The sequence below is a fragment of the Astatotilapia calliptera genome, chromosome 13 (genome assembly GCF_964374335.1).
Source record: "Astatotilapia calliptera chromosome 13, fAstCal68.1, whole genome shotgun sequence".
Taxonomy (NCBI): domain Eukaryota; kingdom Metazoa; phylum Chordata; class Actinopteri; order Cichliformes; family Cichlidae; genus Astatotilapia; species Astatotilapia calliptera.
In genome coordinates, this window is record NC_137434.1 from 2,567,225 (window position 1) to 2,583,303 (window position 16,079).

Consider the following 16,079-nt stretch of genomic DNA (forward strand, 5'->3'; position numbering starts at 1 on the left):
ATCCCTTACGTTATTTGTCACTTGAAAAAAGTAATCGGATTATAGTAACGCATTACTGCCCATCTCTGGTCTTTAGTTAAAATAAATAAAAAGTAAATAAATTGATGCCACCAACCCAAACACACGTCTCTCCTCTTTCTTCCACTCCAGAACAGCTGACTCGGTTACAGTGGTGAGAAGCACTCGTGGAGATCCAGAAAGCCCCTAGTCGCTAAGACCAGGAGCTTCAGGGGGATATTCTTGGCTTTCTGAGGTCCCCCTTCAAAAACATGGAGTCATCATGTCCTCTCAAGACTTCAGCACAATACAGACAGAGCGACATAGAGCTGAAGTCAGGGAGAAGAGCTCTATAACATACAGTCTTTTAGCTCCAGGCAGAAAGACACAAGATGAAGGTTTTTCCTTATGGATTGTTGGCCAGTTGCTTTACATCGTCGAGCTTTCAAATGGAGCTCAGGAAGAATGTGAACAGAAATGATCTGGTGTTGGATTTTAATAAAGAGATGCAGCATCAAGATCCTGATGTCACATGATCATAGCAAAGGGAATTTTTTGGATGTTTGTATGTGTAGATGGAAATAAAAGGAAACAGAACCTGAATGTTAAGGGAAACCAACAGAACATTTAGCACAAAGACTCATGAAACAGCATTTCTATAGTGACAGCTGCAGAGCGGCCCACCTTAATTTTATCTTGCAGGGTTTTTTTCAGCAAAACAAATGCTGCAGACAACCTCAATCATTCTGTTGTGCTTTATTGCTCCAGCCGTCCTGTAAACGAGTCCCATCTTGTGGCCACATTTGGTAATGTTTCTGGAAACTAGCTTTACTATGAGCCAGTGATGATTATTTTTAATGAGACTGTAAGTGTCAGGGCTCTGTGTGCGGGCAGGCGGAGAGGAGGATCCAAACGCAGGACTCAGACACTAACTTGAAACTCAAAGAGCTCAGCTTTATTGCCGGTACGAAAGCAAAACATGAAGTGAACATGGAATATGGAGAACCGAAACACACAGGCATAATCTGATGGCACGACGCGACACCTAGCATGGGAAAACACAGGGCTTAAATACACAGGGTAGTAATGAGGGAATGGGCCACAGAAGGGAGACACAGCTGGGGGAGATCAGGGCTAACGAGACGGGGGAGCTAGGCTGCACACACACTAACATAAGACAAAGACTTTCACAATAAGACAGGAAACAAGAAGTACTAAACCAGATGCAGACATGACACTGAACAGAAACTGCAATACACATGAGAACCCAAAACCTAAGGACTGATCCCTCACCAAGAATAACAGAAATAGATCCATAATGATAATAATAAACAAAGCACCAGAACATCAGAAAACAATCCATAATGCAAAAATAAACCAAAACATAATAAACTCAAAATACTGGGTCCAACGGACCCAGAACCGTGACAGTAAGGTTGTATAGTGCAGATGCAGGCACTGTGGGGTTACCCTTATCAGTGCAGAGGCTGCAGCACTTGTAAACAATCATCCAGTTATTACTATTATTATCATAAACTGTTAGATCTGTTACTACTCCTTCAAGGAGAGGTCTGGACCTTTACCAGGCGTTACCACTGCAGTTCTTTCATTCTTTTGTCAACCATTCTACTGTAGGTATGATGGTGTGCTTGAGAAGTAAACAGTGCAGTCAATATATTTGGTACAACTGCGGTAACAGTTTTATTAATAATAGAATTTTTTTTAATGCAAGTAATGTAATAAAAACATCCATTAGTTCTAGTAAAAATAGAGCTGGCAGACCTCAGTCTAAGTCCTTATTTTCCACCCTGATTTACGGATAAATTCTTTACAAATCCTACCATGTGAATTCATGGATTTTTTTTTTCACATTCTGTCTCTCACAGTTGAAGTGTACCTCTGGTGAAAATTACTGACCTCTGTCATCATTTTAAGTGGAGGAACTTGCACAATTGGTGGCTGACTAAATACTTTTTTGCCCCACTGTATGTCCTCGTCTTGTGCTACTGTTGTTAAAAATAAAAAACTAAACAAAAACAAAGTAAGCTAAATATACTATGGGAGCAGTAATTAGGCCTTGGTTACAATATAAAGTGTAACCAAAATCAATTACATAGTATTATTATAACCATAAAACTATCACATTTTCTGTGGTCGGCAATTATCAGAAGCCCAATTCCACACACCTGCAAATCTGTGATTCCTGAGAAAGTGCTTGGACATTAGTCCAGCTCCAACTTATCTTCAAAGAACGTGTAGAATCCTTTAACACACTCACTTTACTGCAGCAAGTGTGAAAGCATTTAGGTTGGACAAAACCCAGAGTATAGCTACCAACGGTACATTTACTACACTTCACACATCTGTCTAGAATGTGCCTCCATTGTTGAACAAGAGGAAGTGACCTACTGTGCATGTACAATTTTATTTACATTGCAAACACCTCATGTGTCACGGGTAATGGGGAAATACAGACTCAGTCGCGGAGCTCTGGATGCGAAGCAAACAGTGCGTTTATTTACAGTGCTCAAAAACAGTCTCAAAACACAAAGCGAAGTGCAAAAATTCAACGGTGATCATCTCCAAATTCCCAGTGGTGTGCAGGTGAGTCTCCCAAGTGATTATCCAAGTGTGTTTCTCCTCCGAGAGCTTAATCCAGCGGGCTCCTTCTCTCCAACCTTCTGCTCCGTATCACTTCCTCCTACAAACGAGTGACGACAACAACAGGTGAGAAGGGTAGTGAAGAAAATATAATCTGATCAAACATTATTCAGCTTTAAATATTGTTCAGCTTTAAAGTTACTGGGCAACTGTGTAATAAAAATATGCTCACGACTTTGGCCTTGAGAGCGATAAGAAGCGATCGCCTCATTCTGCAGGTGCAAGATATCTGCAAGCGAAGAGACTAGAACACCCAAGGCCGCTTTCCTTTTATGGAGTTGTTTTTCTGCTAATGCAGCACTGTCCTCACAACCCCCTCCTGTAAGTTTTAGAGAATATATACCCATCCTCACAGCAAATATTAGGAATCTCCTGATGTGAGCTGTTTGAGAGGTTGTCTCTGTCTCAATAAAAGTTCACTGATTCCCCCATCTGCTGCAGGTGTCCGGTTGTCTTCATTCTCCGCCAGCCTGGTTAAGTCAATTCCTCCTTAACATCTAAAAGAACCTATTTAATGAAGGAAGACGGGTTCACTTTGTGTTTAATATTATTCTATTGCTGTTGTTTTTTTTATATCCTTCAATTGGCGTCACGGAACAGGATCCGCTCCAGGGCAACTGGAACGGAGGGAGGACATCGGCAGTGGTCTGAGTGAACGGAGTTTGGACAAAAGCTGTGTGCACACAAAAACAAGGTAAGCAGACCTTTTATTTCTGCTATATTGAACATTATAAAATACTTAGTGTCCAAACTCCTAGTAATTCATAACCAAAATTGTCTGGCTTACTTAAGGCTTGTTGAGAATCAGACAAGTGAATAAGAGATAAGTGAATAAGAAATAAGTGAATAAAGATAAGAGTGAACTGAGGTCTGGCCACGGTTGCAGCCGACGGGTTGCTCTCCGGTGTCGGATAAATACCTCAGTGCAGGTCTGGGACCTTGAAAGGGTTTATTAGTAACGCCTTTCTAAACAAATTAAAAGGTTAAAGGCCTTGAGAATATTTTTTAGTAATATTCTCTAAACTACAGAAGGGTTAGGAAGGCCCAGAGGACTTTATTAGAAAAGATCCTCTAAAACTTAAAAGGAGAAGTACTGGTTGGAGTCCAAAGGAGGGGTCCCTTTGATCAATAGGAGAAAACGGATCTCTTCTTAAAACCCCGATGATTTTAGTGTTTTAAATGTTTTGATGTTCTGTTTGATATTGGACACACATAAATACACGCTGAATGCTTGCTGTGGAACACTGGGCAGGACAGTTTGGTTCTCCGTGTTCACAGATTACACAATTAAAGGAACTAGGTTCCTCTTTTGGTTAAAATAATACACCACACATAGAATTTTTTTTACACATTTATTACATACATAAGGAGGGTAATGAGTGACTGCAGGTAATGTATGAAGTGTGAATGAGACGTGTGAACAAGGTGACAACCAACTAGCACCCCTATCAGGAAGCTCTAGGCAAGGTTACCCGCCAGACTCCGGTTTGGTAGAAGCTTGGTAACACCTGAAGGGATATTTCAGTGCTGACTCACCTTTAAAGCAGCGCCCCAGCTGATTAGTGCCTAACAGAGGCAGAAACCCAGCTGGCCCAAATTCTCCTTTAAAATCAATAAAAGAACACTCCTCCATTGACAGTAAAATGGATGGAGAATTAGATCGACAAACTAATGATGATGGTTGGGGTCCCGGTGTTATTCTTAGCACATTGGGAGAACAATTAACATGTGTTGAGACAGTCATCAACTCCACACACCAGCCTAAAGAAGCAAAAAAACAGAAAGAGTCATTGAGGAAAACAGCTGAAAGGTTAATGAAAGAAAAGGGAAAGAATGAGGGGAGTAGTGGTAATTGGGGAATAATTTGGCAGAATAAGGCTATGCAGGCAAAAGAGAAAGAGGAAGAAGCCAACTCAGCAGCAGCAGGTGCAGGTGTGATAAGCGGGGTGAGACACAGAAAGGAAGCAGATAAGCACGCAGGCCGCAAAGCTAAATTTAATCACTGGGTGTGTTTATGGGAAACTGCAAAACCACACATGAAGAAAAATAGGTCTCAGCCACCTCCCTATTCTGCCTCAGTCCAGACTCCTCCCTCAGCAGGCATATATCCGGTACTTAATATCTCTGGTGGAATAATGACTATTGGAGAAGAACCGCCCGTAGCTCCAACTCCCATAGATACCAAGCATTTTTGCCCAGGGAGCTCCTCTCTGTCGGCGACACCCTCAGCTAGTAGTAGAGCCCCCTCTTCCATGTCCCATTGTTCTGGAACCGGATCTGAGGGCCTAACTGACCCCTTTGCGAGCGCACCATTTGCGGTTCGAATGAACAGACAGGAACCCACTGAACAACAATTAACTGATCTAGAAGCAGCATTACGCAGCTGCTTAAATGAACATAGGTCAGTGGTCCAGGTGAATAATCGTGTTGCGTCAGCCCCTCTTTCCCAGTCCAACCCCTTTGCCAGCACTCCTGTCGCTGTTAAAGGAGATCTGACCACTACTGCAAAAACTGAGCCTGGCACTTCACCAAATGTCACAGTTACCATGTCTTTGGTGGGCCGTCAGGATCCGGAAACACAGATGAGTTTAGCCCACGCTTTTGCTGACACTGCTACCCCACCAGGCGGGGGAAAAACTGAGGATACTGATGATGAACTCAGTGACCTTAACAATACACCCCCCTCTACCCCTCACAGTTTAGGATATCAGACTAGATCTAAGGGCCCTGTGCCTCAGCCTCCAGGCATGTTTCCCCTGGTCCAGACTAAAGCGCAACGTAGACCAGTGTATCAACCTTATTCATTCGGAGATGTCCAGGCCCTAGTGGACAAACTCCCTGACATAATGGAGGGAGGGAATGCCTGGCTGGCTGGTTTGGATAAATACACAGCTGGACAGGACCTCGCACTGGGAGATTTTAGAGCTATTATAACTAGGTGCACATCCCGATCTCAGGCAGCGGATCTGGAACAAAATGCGGGTACTACCACGCATGAGAACGAGGTGCCACTAATGCAGGCCTTGAGGTTTATTGGACCGGCCCTGCGCAAACAATTCCCACCCAAAAATCAAGGCACCTTACAGAAATTTAAATGGGAGGAAAAGCAAAATCCCACCCATTATCTAAATCAGGCTGTTGAAGACTGGGTGAACCATACAGGTCATCACCCCAGTAGGACTTGTTCACAGAGCATGTGGTTTAGAAGGGCGGTGCTGAGGGGCGTTCCGGAGTCAGTAAGCCAGAAAATGGAGGATAATCCTGATTTGCAGGACTGTGACTTTGCAATCTGGAAGAAACATTTGATTTTTAATCTTAACAAAGTGCAGATTAAGTCTGATGATAAAGCGGAGAGCGTCGAAGATTTACAGTTGCAACTGTTGAAGGTTCAGCTGCAGAAAGCTAAAAACGACCTGGGTGGAAAAGGTGACAAGCCTAAAAAGCAGCTTGTGGCCGCTGCAGCTCCCCCTCCTGGTCCAGTTGCCCCTGATTTGTATCCGAACCCATGGCCAACTGATCCACAGCCCCCCCAGTATGGTGCTTATCACTCACCGGCCCCTTATGGGCAGAGAGGTTCCCCATTTGGAGGAAACAGAGGTGGTTTCAGGGGAAGAGGTCAGATGGGAGGTGGTAGGGGAGGCCAGATGTATGTTTGTTTCCGGTGTGGACAACCTGGACACTGGGCTAAAGCGTGCCCTTTGAACCCGGCTGCTGGAAGAGGCAGGGGAGCCCGTGGTGGGCCCTATCAGCATCCTGGCCACAGAGGTGGACCTCGTGGTGCTTTAGTTGAAGTGCCCCCGGCCCCACAGATGCCTGTGATGGGGTGGGAGTACTACGAGGGTGGTCCCCAGCTATAGGACACCCCACAGACTGCCCAGGACGGTGAAGGGACAACGGCGGACCCTATGCTGTCCATAACTGTAGATAAAAGAAGAAGCAGCTTTTTAGTGGACACTGGAGCTACGTACTCCACCATTAAGGATGTTGCTCGTGAAAGACTTACTGACACAGTGATTACAGTGGTGGGCATATCTGGGGAACCTAAAACTCTGCCTTACACCGTGCCCCTCCCCACAACGGTTGGAGATCAGACTTTGTTACACAGCTATGTTTGTTCAAAACAGGCGCCTGTGAATTTACTGGGAAGAGACTTGTTGATTAAATTAGGAGCCACAATACTCTGCTCTTCACAAGGCCTAACTGTGACTCTCCCTACTGGTGTTGTGCTTCCCTGTTCTGATGGGCCAGAGGGAGGTGGTCAGTTTCTGCTGCAACCCTCCTCGTGTTTAGCGGACTCTGCTGACATCTACTGGGCATTATTGGAAGTTGAAACACCTGCTGAACCAGGAGTTTGGACTGCTTTTCAGCAATGGCGGCCGTGGCTCTCACTCCTGCATCCTTATGTCCCTCCCCCTGACCCACCTCATGTTACACTGTTTTATGACAGGCATGACACCACCTGGTACCAGCACATGTTCCAAGAGCAGTGTGAGGGGCGGGCTTGGTCTTTGAACATGTCGTGCATTTTTGCGGCACCGGAGGGAGTGGCAGCAGCGGTTACTTTTACAACAGATCAATTACAGTGGTACATGATGTCTGATGAGGCAGCTCCCCATGTGTCACTGGCCTTACATCCTGGACACCAGGCTAAGGAGCTGGGTGGAATGGTTAAACGTTCCCTTGCGGCCACTGACTGGACACCTACAACACTCCCACAGGTTTTGTTTTCTCCATCTACCAAGACATACCAAATTTTAAATGATTGCTTTAATTCCGCAACACTGCAACATGGAGTAGTCAGCGGGTCACATGGCAGAGAACACACAGACCACTGTGATGCTGCGCCTTTACTCGACTCTCTTCCAGATTGTTTGTGGTCCCTTGGACCCACAGATGTAGGTTTAGTTGATGTGGAGCCAGTCTCTTTTCAACTGTCATCTGCTACCCCTTTGTGGCAGCCTCAGTACCCACACAAACCGGAGGCTGAGGCTGGGATTGCAGAAACAATTTCTGGTTTGGTCACTGCCGGTGTCCTGGAGCCCTCCTGCTCTAAGTGGAACACGCCCATCCTACCCGTTGAGAAAAAAGGCACGGGGAAGTTCAGAATGGCACATGATTTGAGAAGGATTAATGCCTTACTTGGCACTCCTACTTTGCCTGTGCCTAATCCTTATGTTGCCTTGACCAACCTCCCACCATCTCATGCCTGGTTCACCTGCATTGACTTGGCTAATGCCTTTTTCTGCCTCCCACTTCGTGAGTCACTGCGTGACATTTTCTCATTTACATTTAGAGGCCGACAATGGCGTTACACTCGCTTACCACAGGGATTTGCCCTCTCCCCAGGACTGTTTAATCAGTGTTTGAAAGAACTTTTACAAACCTGCCCACTACCATCTGACTGTATGTTAATACAATATGTGGATGACATTTTGCTGTCTGCCCCCACGGCTGACATCTGTTTGGAGGCCACCAGAGTGGTACTTCAACACCTGGCCAACACAGGTTTTAAAGTGAGCAAAACCAAACTACAGATTGCAAGAAAACAGGTTTCTTTTCTAGGCCGCATGGTCTCACAGTCCGGTATTTCCTTGTCCCCAGAACACAGGAACTCCATTTTGCACCATCCAAAACCTCTAACTGTAAAAGACATGTTGTCATTTTTGGGCCTGACTGGTTACAGCAGGACCTATGTCCCAGACTATGTTGGCCTTACTTCCCCTTTGCGCGCTTTGGTAAATGAACAAGGCATGAGAAACCTCTCTGCTCCCCTCTCATGGACTACAGAAACAGAACAGGCGTTTATAAAGTTAAAACAACAGCTTTCTGTCGCCTCTGACCTTGCTGTGCCAGATTATGCTTTGCCTTTTCATCTTGATGTTTCTGGAACTGGAACCCATATTAATGGTATCCTGTTCCAGAAAAAAGGGGGAGAGAGAAAAGTGTTGACATATGTAAGCGTAATGCTTGACAACACTGAAAAACGCCACCCACCGTGCACACAACACGTTTCTGGACTTGCAAAAATCATTCAGAAAACAGCACACATAGTGATGAACCACCCACTAAAAATTTTGACATCACACAGTGTGGTGGCCTACGTCTCTTCACAGGCCTTCACACTCACGTCACTCAGGCAGAGACGCCTCAGTACCATTTTGGAAGCACCACACATCACCTACTCACATGAAGGCATAAACATGGCTGATCACATGGGATCAGGAGAACCACATATGTGTGAAGAGGTTGTGCAGGTACAGGAGAAAATCAGGCCAGATTTGCAGGCAGAACCTCTAATGGATGCAGAAAAAGATTGGTTCACAGATGGATGTTGTTTCAGAACTGAAAGTGGAATGTTGAAGGCTGCATGGGCAATAGTGGAACAGACAGACATGAGATGGAAAACAGTGAAAGCAGAGCAGTTGACAGGACAACAGTCTGCACAGAGAGCTGAACTGAGAGCGGTGATTGAAGCCTTAAGGATGGGAAAGGGACAGAAAGTGAATATATACAGTGATTCAGCTTATGCTGTGGGAGCAGTGCATGTGGAGCTCAAGCAGTGGCTAAGAGCTGGTTTTTTGACAGCCAGCGGAAAGCCTATTAAACATGAGATAGAAATGAGGGAATTAGCGGAAGCACTGTTGTTACCTGTTAAGGTGGCAGTGGTAAAATGCAAAGGACACAGTGCCGGATTGGATTTAGTGGCATTAGGTAACAAACAGGCCGACTTAGTAGCTAAGCAGACAGCTGGTTACTTACCCTCCCTGATTATGGTAATGGACCCAGAAGCCACACCCCCTCCAGAAAGACCACCCATACAACTAGGCCTAGCCACAATCAGAGAGTTACAGGACAAAGCCAGCCCCCAGGAAAAATCATTATGGGTAACAAGAGGGGCCACAAACACAGATGTCTGGCGTGGCCCAGATGGAAGGCCCATTCTGCCGCCAGGGGTCAGACAGACAGCAATGGAAGAGGCACATGGCGTGGGGCATGTGGGACCTGCACAAATGATGAGAAACTTAGCCGTCTGGTGGCACCCTTATCTAAAAGACATGACAAAATACATGGTTAAAACCTGTAAGGAGTGCAACCAATTTGGAATCAAGCCCGCCTTCAAGCCAATAGCAGGGTACTTCCCCATCCCACTTTGCCCAGGGAAAGAAATAATCATTGATTACACAGACATGGTGGACAGAGTGGGTGGTTACAGGTACCTGCTGGTGGCTGTGGATGCATTTTCAGGTTGGCCAGAAGCCTGGCCGACAGCAAGTGAAAACAGTAGAACTGTGGTGAAGTGTCTGATTAATCATTATATACCACAGCATGGGTTTCCCGAGGTCATAAGGTCGGACAATGGTTCACATTTCAGGAACCACGATCTGCAGAGGGTTGAAGCCGCATTAGGTTTGAAACATAAGTTTGGCTCAGTTTACCACCCCCAGTCCCAGGGGAAAGTGGAAAGGATGAATCAAACTCTAAAAACTAAATTGGCTAAAATCTGTGCACAGACCAAATTAGATTGGGTTAAGGCATTGCCTCTTGCATTAATGTCCATAAGATGCTCAGTAAATCAAACCTCTGGTTACACTCCATTTGAGTTGGAGCATGGCAGGCCTTTTCCTGGCCCCTCCTCTCGCCTGTTAATGTCGGATGAAGCTGATTTAGACCTCGATCCGAGGACATATTATAACATGCTCCGCAGTTTTGTTGCCCAGTATTCCTCACAGGTCGCTGAAAGAAACCAGCAAGAGCTGAAAGAGGCGGCTACACCTGGAATGGACTACGTCCTCCTGAAAGTCACAAAGAGAAAGTGGGCTGAGCCTCGCTGGACAGGCCCTTACCGCATAACAGAGCGGACCTCCCACGCTGTCAGGCTCGAAGGTAAAGGTGACACCTGGTTTCATTACACACAGTGCGCTGCTGCCACCGAACCAGGAAGAACCTTGAAAGAGGTGCAGAAGGACCTGTCAGAAGGAGCTGCAACAGCATCACCAACCACTTGAGGGAGCCAAGACTCAACCTACAAGCCGGCTGGTTACAAAAGGGGGTGTTCTTCATACTGAACTAAACATTTTTTTTATTTTTAACATCTTTTATGACTTTGCTTTTATATTGGCTTGAGTTTTTAAGATTTACATTTTACATTGCAATAGTTTTAACCGCTGAAAGCTCATTTAAAGTTGTGTCACTGATACTTTTTGTTGCTCTTTAACTCCTAGAACACGCCCTTGGCGAGGTGGGGGGAACTGGACCACCTTTCTGTGCCCCATCATCCTCTATTAGACGACATCCAAGCTAAGTAAATATGTCTTGGCCCTTTCCCCCTGAAATGACAGGCAGGCAAAGATGTTGCGTCTTTGTTTGCTTCCTGGCCCTGGGTCTCATTCCCATTGGCATAATCTTGATCTGTGAAGGGCCCCCGACACTTCTGACACCTTCAAGTTCAAAAGCTCCGCCCCCTTCTGACAGTCCCAATCTGACAAATGTAGCCCCTAGGGTCTTGCCCACCACTTCCTCTCCAGTTTTGCCCACGCCCGATCCAGTTAGAAAGAAACGAGACACGGTTACCTCCTGTACCCCAAGCACGACTAGAATGATTACTCTTTGTGTCCCCAACAATAAAAGTTGGGTAGTCGAAATAGATTTCGCTAGCTTCCCAGTCACTCCCGTCACCAAAGACCAAGGGGGGGATCTTTTTAACCTTGCAGTACATCTCTCCTCCTCAGTGTGGTATATAACCCTGGGAGGCTGGCATCAGTGGAAGTGGTCCAGTTTAGTGTCAGAAACGGACCTCGATTGGTCCAAGCACTCTAAGGGTCAGGCTTTGCACTGGAGAAACCAAAATATGCTCAGAATAGCAAAAAAACCGGATCTTTCAGGCTTAATTTTTACCCTAAAGGATCTGGCCTTGACCTCCTGTCAACAATTTATAATTGCCCCTTGGACTGATCGCACCGCCCTGTATTGGCAAATGGAAATATGCCCTAGCGTTGGTGCAGCTCCAAGCTCTGTAGTTAAAGATGATAACCCCACCTTTAATGGCCCCCCGGTGACATATACAAACGGGGGGAGAAACGGCCGAATACGCATTGTAGACACAAATAAAATGTCTAAAGATGACCTCTTCCAAATTCTAACCGGTATTTCTGGAGCAACAAACAACTGGTTACTACTAGCTGAACAAGCTGCTGACAAGACGGCTTCCGACTGCATAGTATGTATGGGAGCCCGCCCCACTTTACGAGTTGTACCGGCGCCAGTCAATAGTGCATGCCTCCTGCACCTTATGAACAATACAAAACGAGGTCATTGCTCATATCTGGAAAACCACTTTCCTAAAACTCAACGCTCGGTCTCTAATAAACCACCTTTCTTTTCTTCAGATGTAGCTGTGAACAATTTCACTTGTATTAACCTGACTGGCAATGCAGTAAAACTAGGTAGCTTGAACTCTTCTTGGTGCACTGAGATGACGGTTATGAAACCAAACTTCCGACCTACGGCTAGGGCTGATTTGTGGTGGTGGTGTGGCAATAACAAGTTATATGATGGTTTCCCTCGGGATGCGTCAGGTCTTTGCGCTCTCATAACTCTTATTTTACCTGTTTTAGTCACTCCAGTAGATCTCTCTATAAAAGTACACGAAGTTGGCCCCCCATCTTCCTCTGAACGCCGCTCTAAACGTTCTCTAATCCCAGGTTCAGCTCATAATCCAACCTATATTGATGCTGTAGGTATACCCCGTGGGGTCCCCGATGAATATAAACTGCGAGACCAGGTTAAAGCAGGATGGGCCTCGATACTTTGGATGGTTGAAATAAATGCGAATGTAGACAGAATTAACTACATTCACTTTAATGTGCAACTGTTGGCTAATTACACTCGAGATGGTTTTGAAGCTGTGCATGCACAGTTATCTGCCACTTCCCTAATGGCTTTCCAAAACAGGGTCGCAACGGATTTTCTCCTCGCAGAAAAAGGCGGAGTCTGCAGCCTTTTTGGCCAGGAGTGCTGTACCTATATCCCCAATAACACAGCTCCTGATGGTTCCCTCACTAAAGCTATTACTGGTCTCACAGCTCTTACTGTTAAAATGAAGGAACACTCGGGCGTTGATACTGCCATGTGGGACTCTTGGCTTAACATGTTTGGCAAATATAGGGCCCTTGTAGCTTCCATACTAGTTTCCATCTCAGTTTTTGTTGCTATCCTAGTCACCTGCGGTTGCTGTTGTATTCCATGCATTCGATCCCTCTTCCAGAGACTGATTGTTACAGCTCTCACTCCTGAGGATAAGGATCTCGCCCGGCAAATGCCTTTATTGGCTGGTCAACTTCCCACCTCCTCGCCAACGGATGATGAAAACTCTGATCGTGAGGGTGACGAACATTATCGTCTTTCTCTTGTTTAAATGCTTCTAGAATGGTTGTTTCTCTGTGGTGTTTTGTATTAGGCTTGTTATTAATTGTTTCCCTCACCCACTTCCTCTTGAAGGATATATCTGGTTGAATTGTGTCTGGTCGGGTTGTGAGGGTTAAGCGATGTTCTCAGGGTCTCCGGACTTAAGCCTGAGCGAATGTGTACTCCCACCACTGGATATGAATTGTTTTATTCCACACCCCTTCCTCACGTTTTACCATATTCACTTTTGAATGTCCTTAGCAGTTACCGTTCTGAGTTTATTTTACGGTTGATTTATTCTTTCACATTTTCATGTTTATATCTCTCATTATTATAGTATACTCTGTACTCTCCACATTTTTATCATTACTTATGCTTTTTGGTTGCTGAGTTACAGGAACTGTTAATTTTGTGTCACTACCCTGGTTGCACTAACTCGTTGTATCCGTGTGTGCAGGACAGCTGTTACTGCTTTCATCGGGAACCGAGACTGCTTGCAGCCGACCCCTGGGCAGGGTGGTGCCTGGACTCTTTTCTCCTCATCTGCAATGACAGATAAAGACAAATGATAAGACCCGAGGAGTTTTTCGAGCCAGGCTTCGACACGTCTCTGTGTTCCTTTGAATGTTACTTATTTTTGTGTGTTGACCCATTTAAGATGGGTCAAAAGGGGGATTTGAAGAAAATATAATCTGATCAAACATTATTCAGCTTTAAATATTGTTCAGCTTTAAAGTTACTGGGCAACTGTGTAATAAAAATATGCTCACGACTTTGGCCTTGAGAGCGATAAGAAGCGATCGCCTCATTCTGCAGGTGCAAGATATCTGCAAGCGAAGAGACTAGAACACCCAAGGCCGCTTTCCTTTTATGGAGTTGTTTTTCTGCTAATGCAGCACTGTCCTCACAACCCCCTCCTGTAAGTTTTAGAGAATATATACCCATCCTCACAGCAAATATTAGGAATCTCCTGATGTGAGCTGTTTGAGAGGTTGTCTCTGTCTCAATAAAAGTTCACTGATTCCCCCATCTGCTGCAGGTGTCCGGTTGTCTTCATTCTCCGCCAGCCTGGTTAAGTCAATTCCTCCTTAACATCTAAAAGAACCTATTTAATGAAGGAAGACGGGTTCACTTTGTGTTTAATATTATTCTATTGCTGTTGTTTTTTTTATATCCTTCAGTAGCCGGCTAAAGCTATGTTACAAGTAACAAACACTGTTTACTACCAAGCTTCCAGTACAATCCAGCATCGACTGCCATCCGGACACACAGTTAAATACCTCAGCCCACAACGAAGGATGATCAGTGACAGCTGGGTGGCAAACTAGGTGCAGGTGTGTCAGCCACTGGGTGGAGGAGGAGAGAGAGAGAGAGAGAAGCACACACATACACACACAGGCAGGTCGCCCCGGGAAGGACCGTCCGACCATGACATCATGTGTCCAAAGACAGCAAAGTCATGTCCAAAATCATATGAAGCTGAACAGACTTCAGATCGGAAAGAAATGAAAGGAACTTGTGTGGGTCAGTCTTTTTCTGCAATCACCTGCAGTGAAGTGACAATGAAATTAAAGAATTTGGAGCTTTTTGTCACTGCTGTTTATTGCACTGTATGTTTTAATGCAGTTAGCACTAAACTGAAATTAGACCACACAAATCCACTGTTGGCTTAATTAAATCAGTAACCTACACAGAAGGTTCACTGTGGCTCCAGCACTTATTCAACAGAATAAGTAACAAGGTATTAGTCTTCAGGCTGAAGGTCAAACAGATGTTTAAAAAATTTTTTTTGCTGTCCTTCTGCAATCCACTCTCTTCATCCACTCACTGCAATATGAAGCGATAGACTTTTTCATTTCGTCATCCATATGTGTCGTTATATCGAACAGCCCTATTTTGAACTCTCCTTGTCCTTTGAGTGCGCAGTTGCCTTTGTTATATAGCAAGGTATTTAAAATGAATAAATAAATATCCCGTTCATTTCAATACGCATGATCTGAGCATGCGCGGAATGACACGGAGCTATTCTTTGATCCTTTGATCTTCTCAAAGGGGAGACTGTGACGTGACGGTCGACGTCACCATCTCTGCCACATGAGTCCATAAATAGAGGTGCTTTAACACAGTTTTCCTTGGTGCTTTTCAGACATGGCCCTGCAGCAGTTCCAAAGTGAGTCAATGGAGAGAATAGCTCAGCGTTTAGAGCTTCTCATAGAGCAAAATAGAAGGCTTAATGGATGGACAACATTCAAAGGGAGTTGAATGAACTAAATGAAGAGACTGAGAATGTGAGGCATGAGAAAGTACCACAGAGTGCTGTTGCAAACTTCGTGCGTTTCGTAGGTCTAGGTCTAGGTCTAGGTCTTGCCATAACGGGCACTATTCTCGGTGCAGTTTGGGGCAAGTTGTCTCATCAACTTTGGGGCAAGTCGTCACATGTGACGTCGTCGTCACGTCGTCACAGCCTCGCTGCCCATGCCCTCCCAGGCTAAAACTCCGCTGTCAACATTATTGGAACCTGAGATCGCTGCGGCGGGTTTCTGGACCTCCTGAACCCCGAGCGCCAACTCCAGCTCCCGCTAGGATTGGCCTGGTGAACGCCAGATCACTTTTAAACAAAACTTTTATTCTTCGGGACTTCTTCAGTTCCTGTGATCTGGATTTTCTGTGTGTGACTGAGACATGGCTGAGTGTTGGTGAGTCCAGTGTTCTATCTGAACTTTTACCTGTGGATTGTTGCTATTTTAACTCGCCACGGACGTCAGGCAGAGGTGGAGGCACAGTGACTGTTTACAAGAAGGATTTTAAATGTAAGCAGTGTTCGTTCTCCAGCTTTGAACTTACCTCGTTTGAGGTGAGTCGTACAAACCCGATTTTCTGAGCTGTCATCTATCACCCCCCGAAATACAATAAGAACTTCATAAACGACTTTTCTGATTTTTTTTTAGCTAGGATTATGCCCAACTATGATAGAGTTCGTATTGTTGGAGATTTTAATATACACGTACTGTATGTTG

The 16,079-nt window shown here is 45.2% G+C and overlaps 2 long non-coding RNA genes across 2 annotated transcripts; one reads left to right on the top strand and one right to left on the bottom strand.

The window, feature by feature from the left end:
- Positions 1 to 2,403: 2,403 nt before the first annotated feature.
- LOC145419752 (uncharacterized) lies at positions 2,404 to 15,115 on the bottom strand. The gene is made up of 2 exons (XR_013901092.1): positions 14,289 to 15,115; positions 2,404 to 2,698 (listed from the first exon to the last, which is right to left on the bottom strand). It is a non-coding gene; the product is annotated as an uncharacterized LOC145419752 (long non-coding RNA).
- On the top strand, positions 2,743 to 11,229 carry LOC145419580 (uncharacterized). Its single transcript, XR_013900873.1, has 3 exons — positions 2,743 to 3,131; positions 3,259 to 3,352; positions 10,364 to 11,229. It is a non-coding gene; the product is annotated as an uncharacterized LOC145419580 (long non-coding RNA).
- Positions 15,116 to 16,079: the final 964 nt, after the last annotated feature.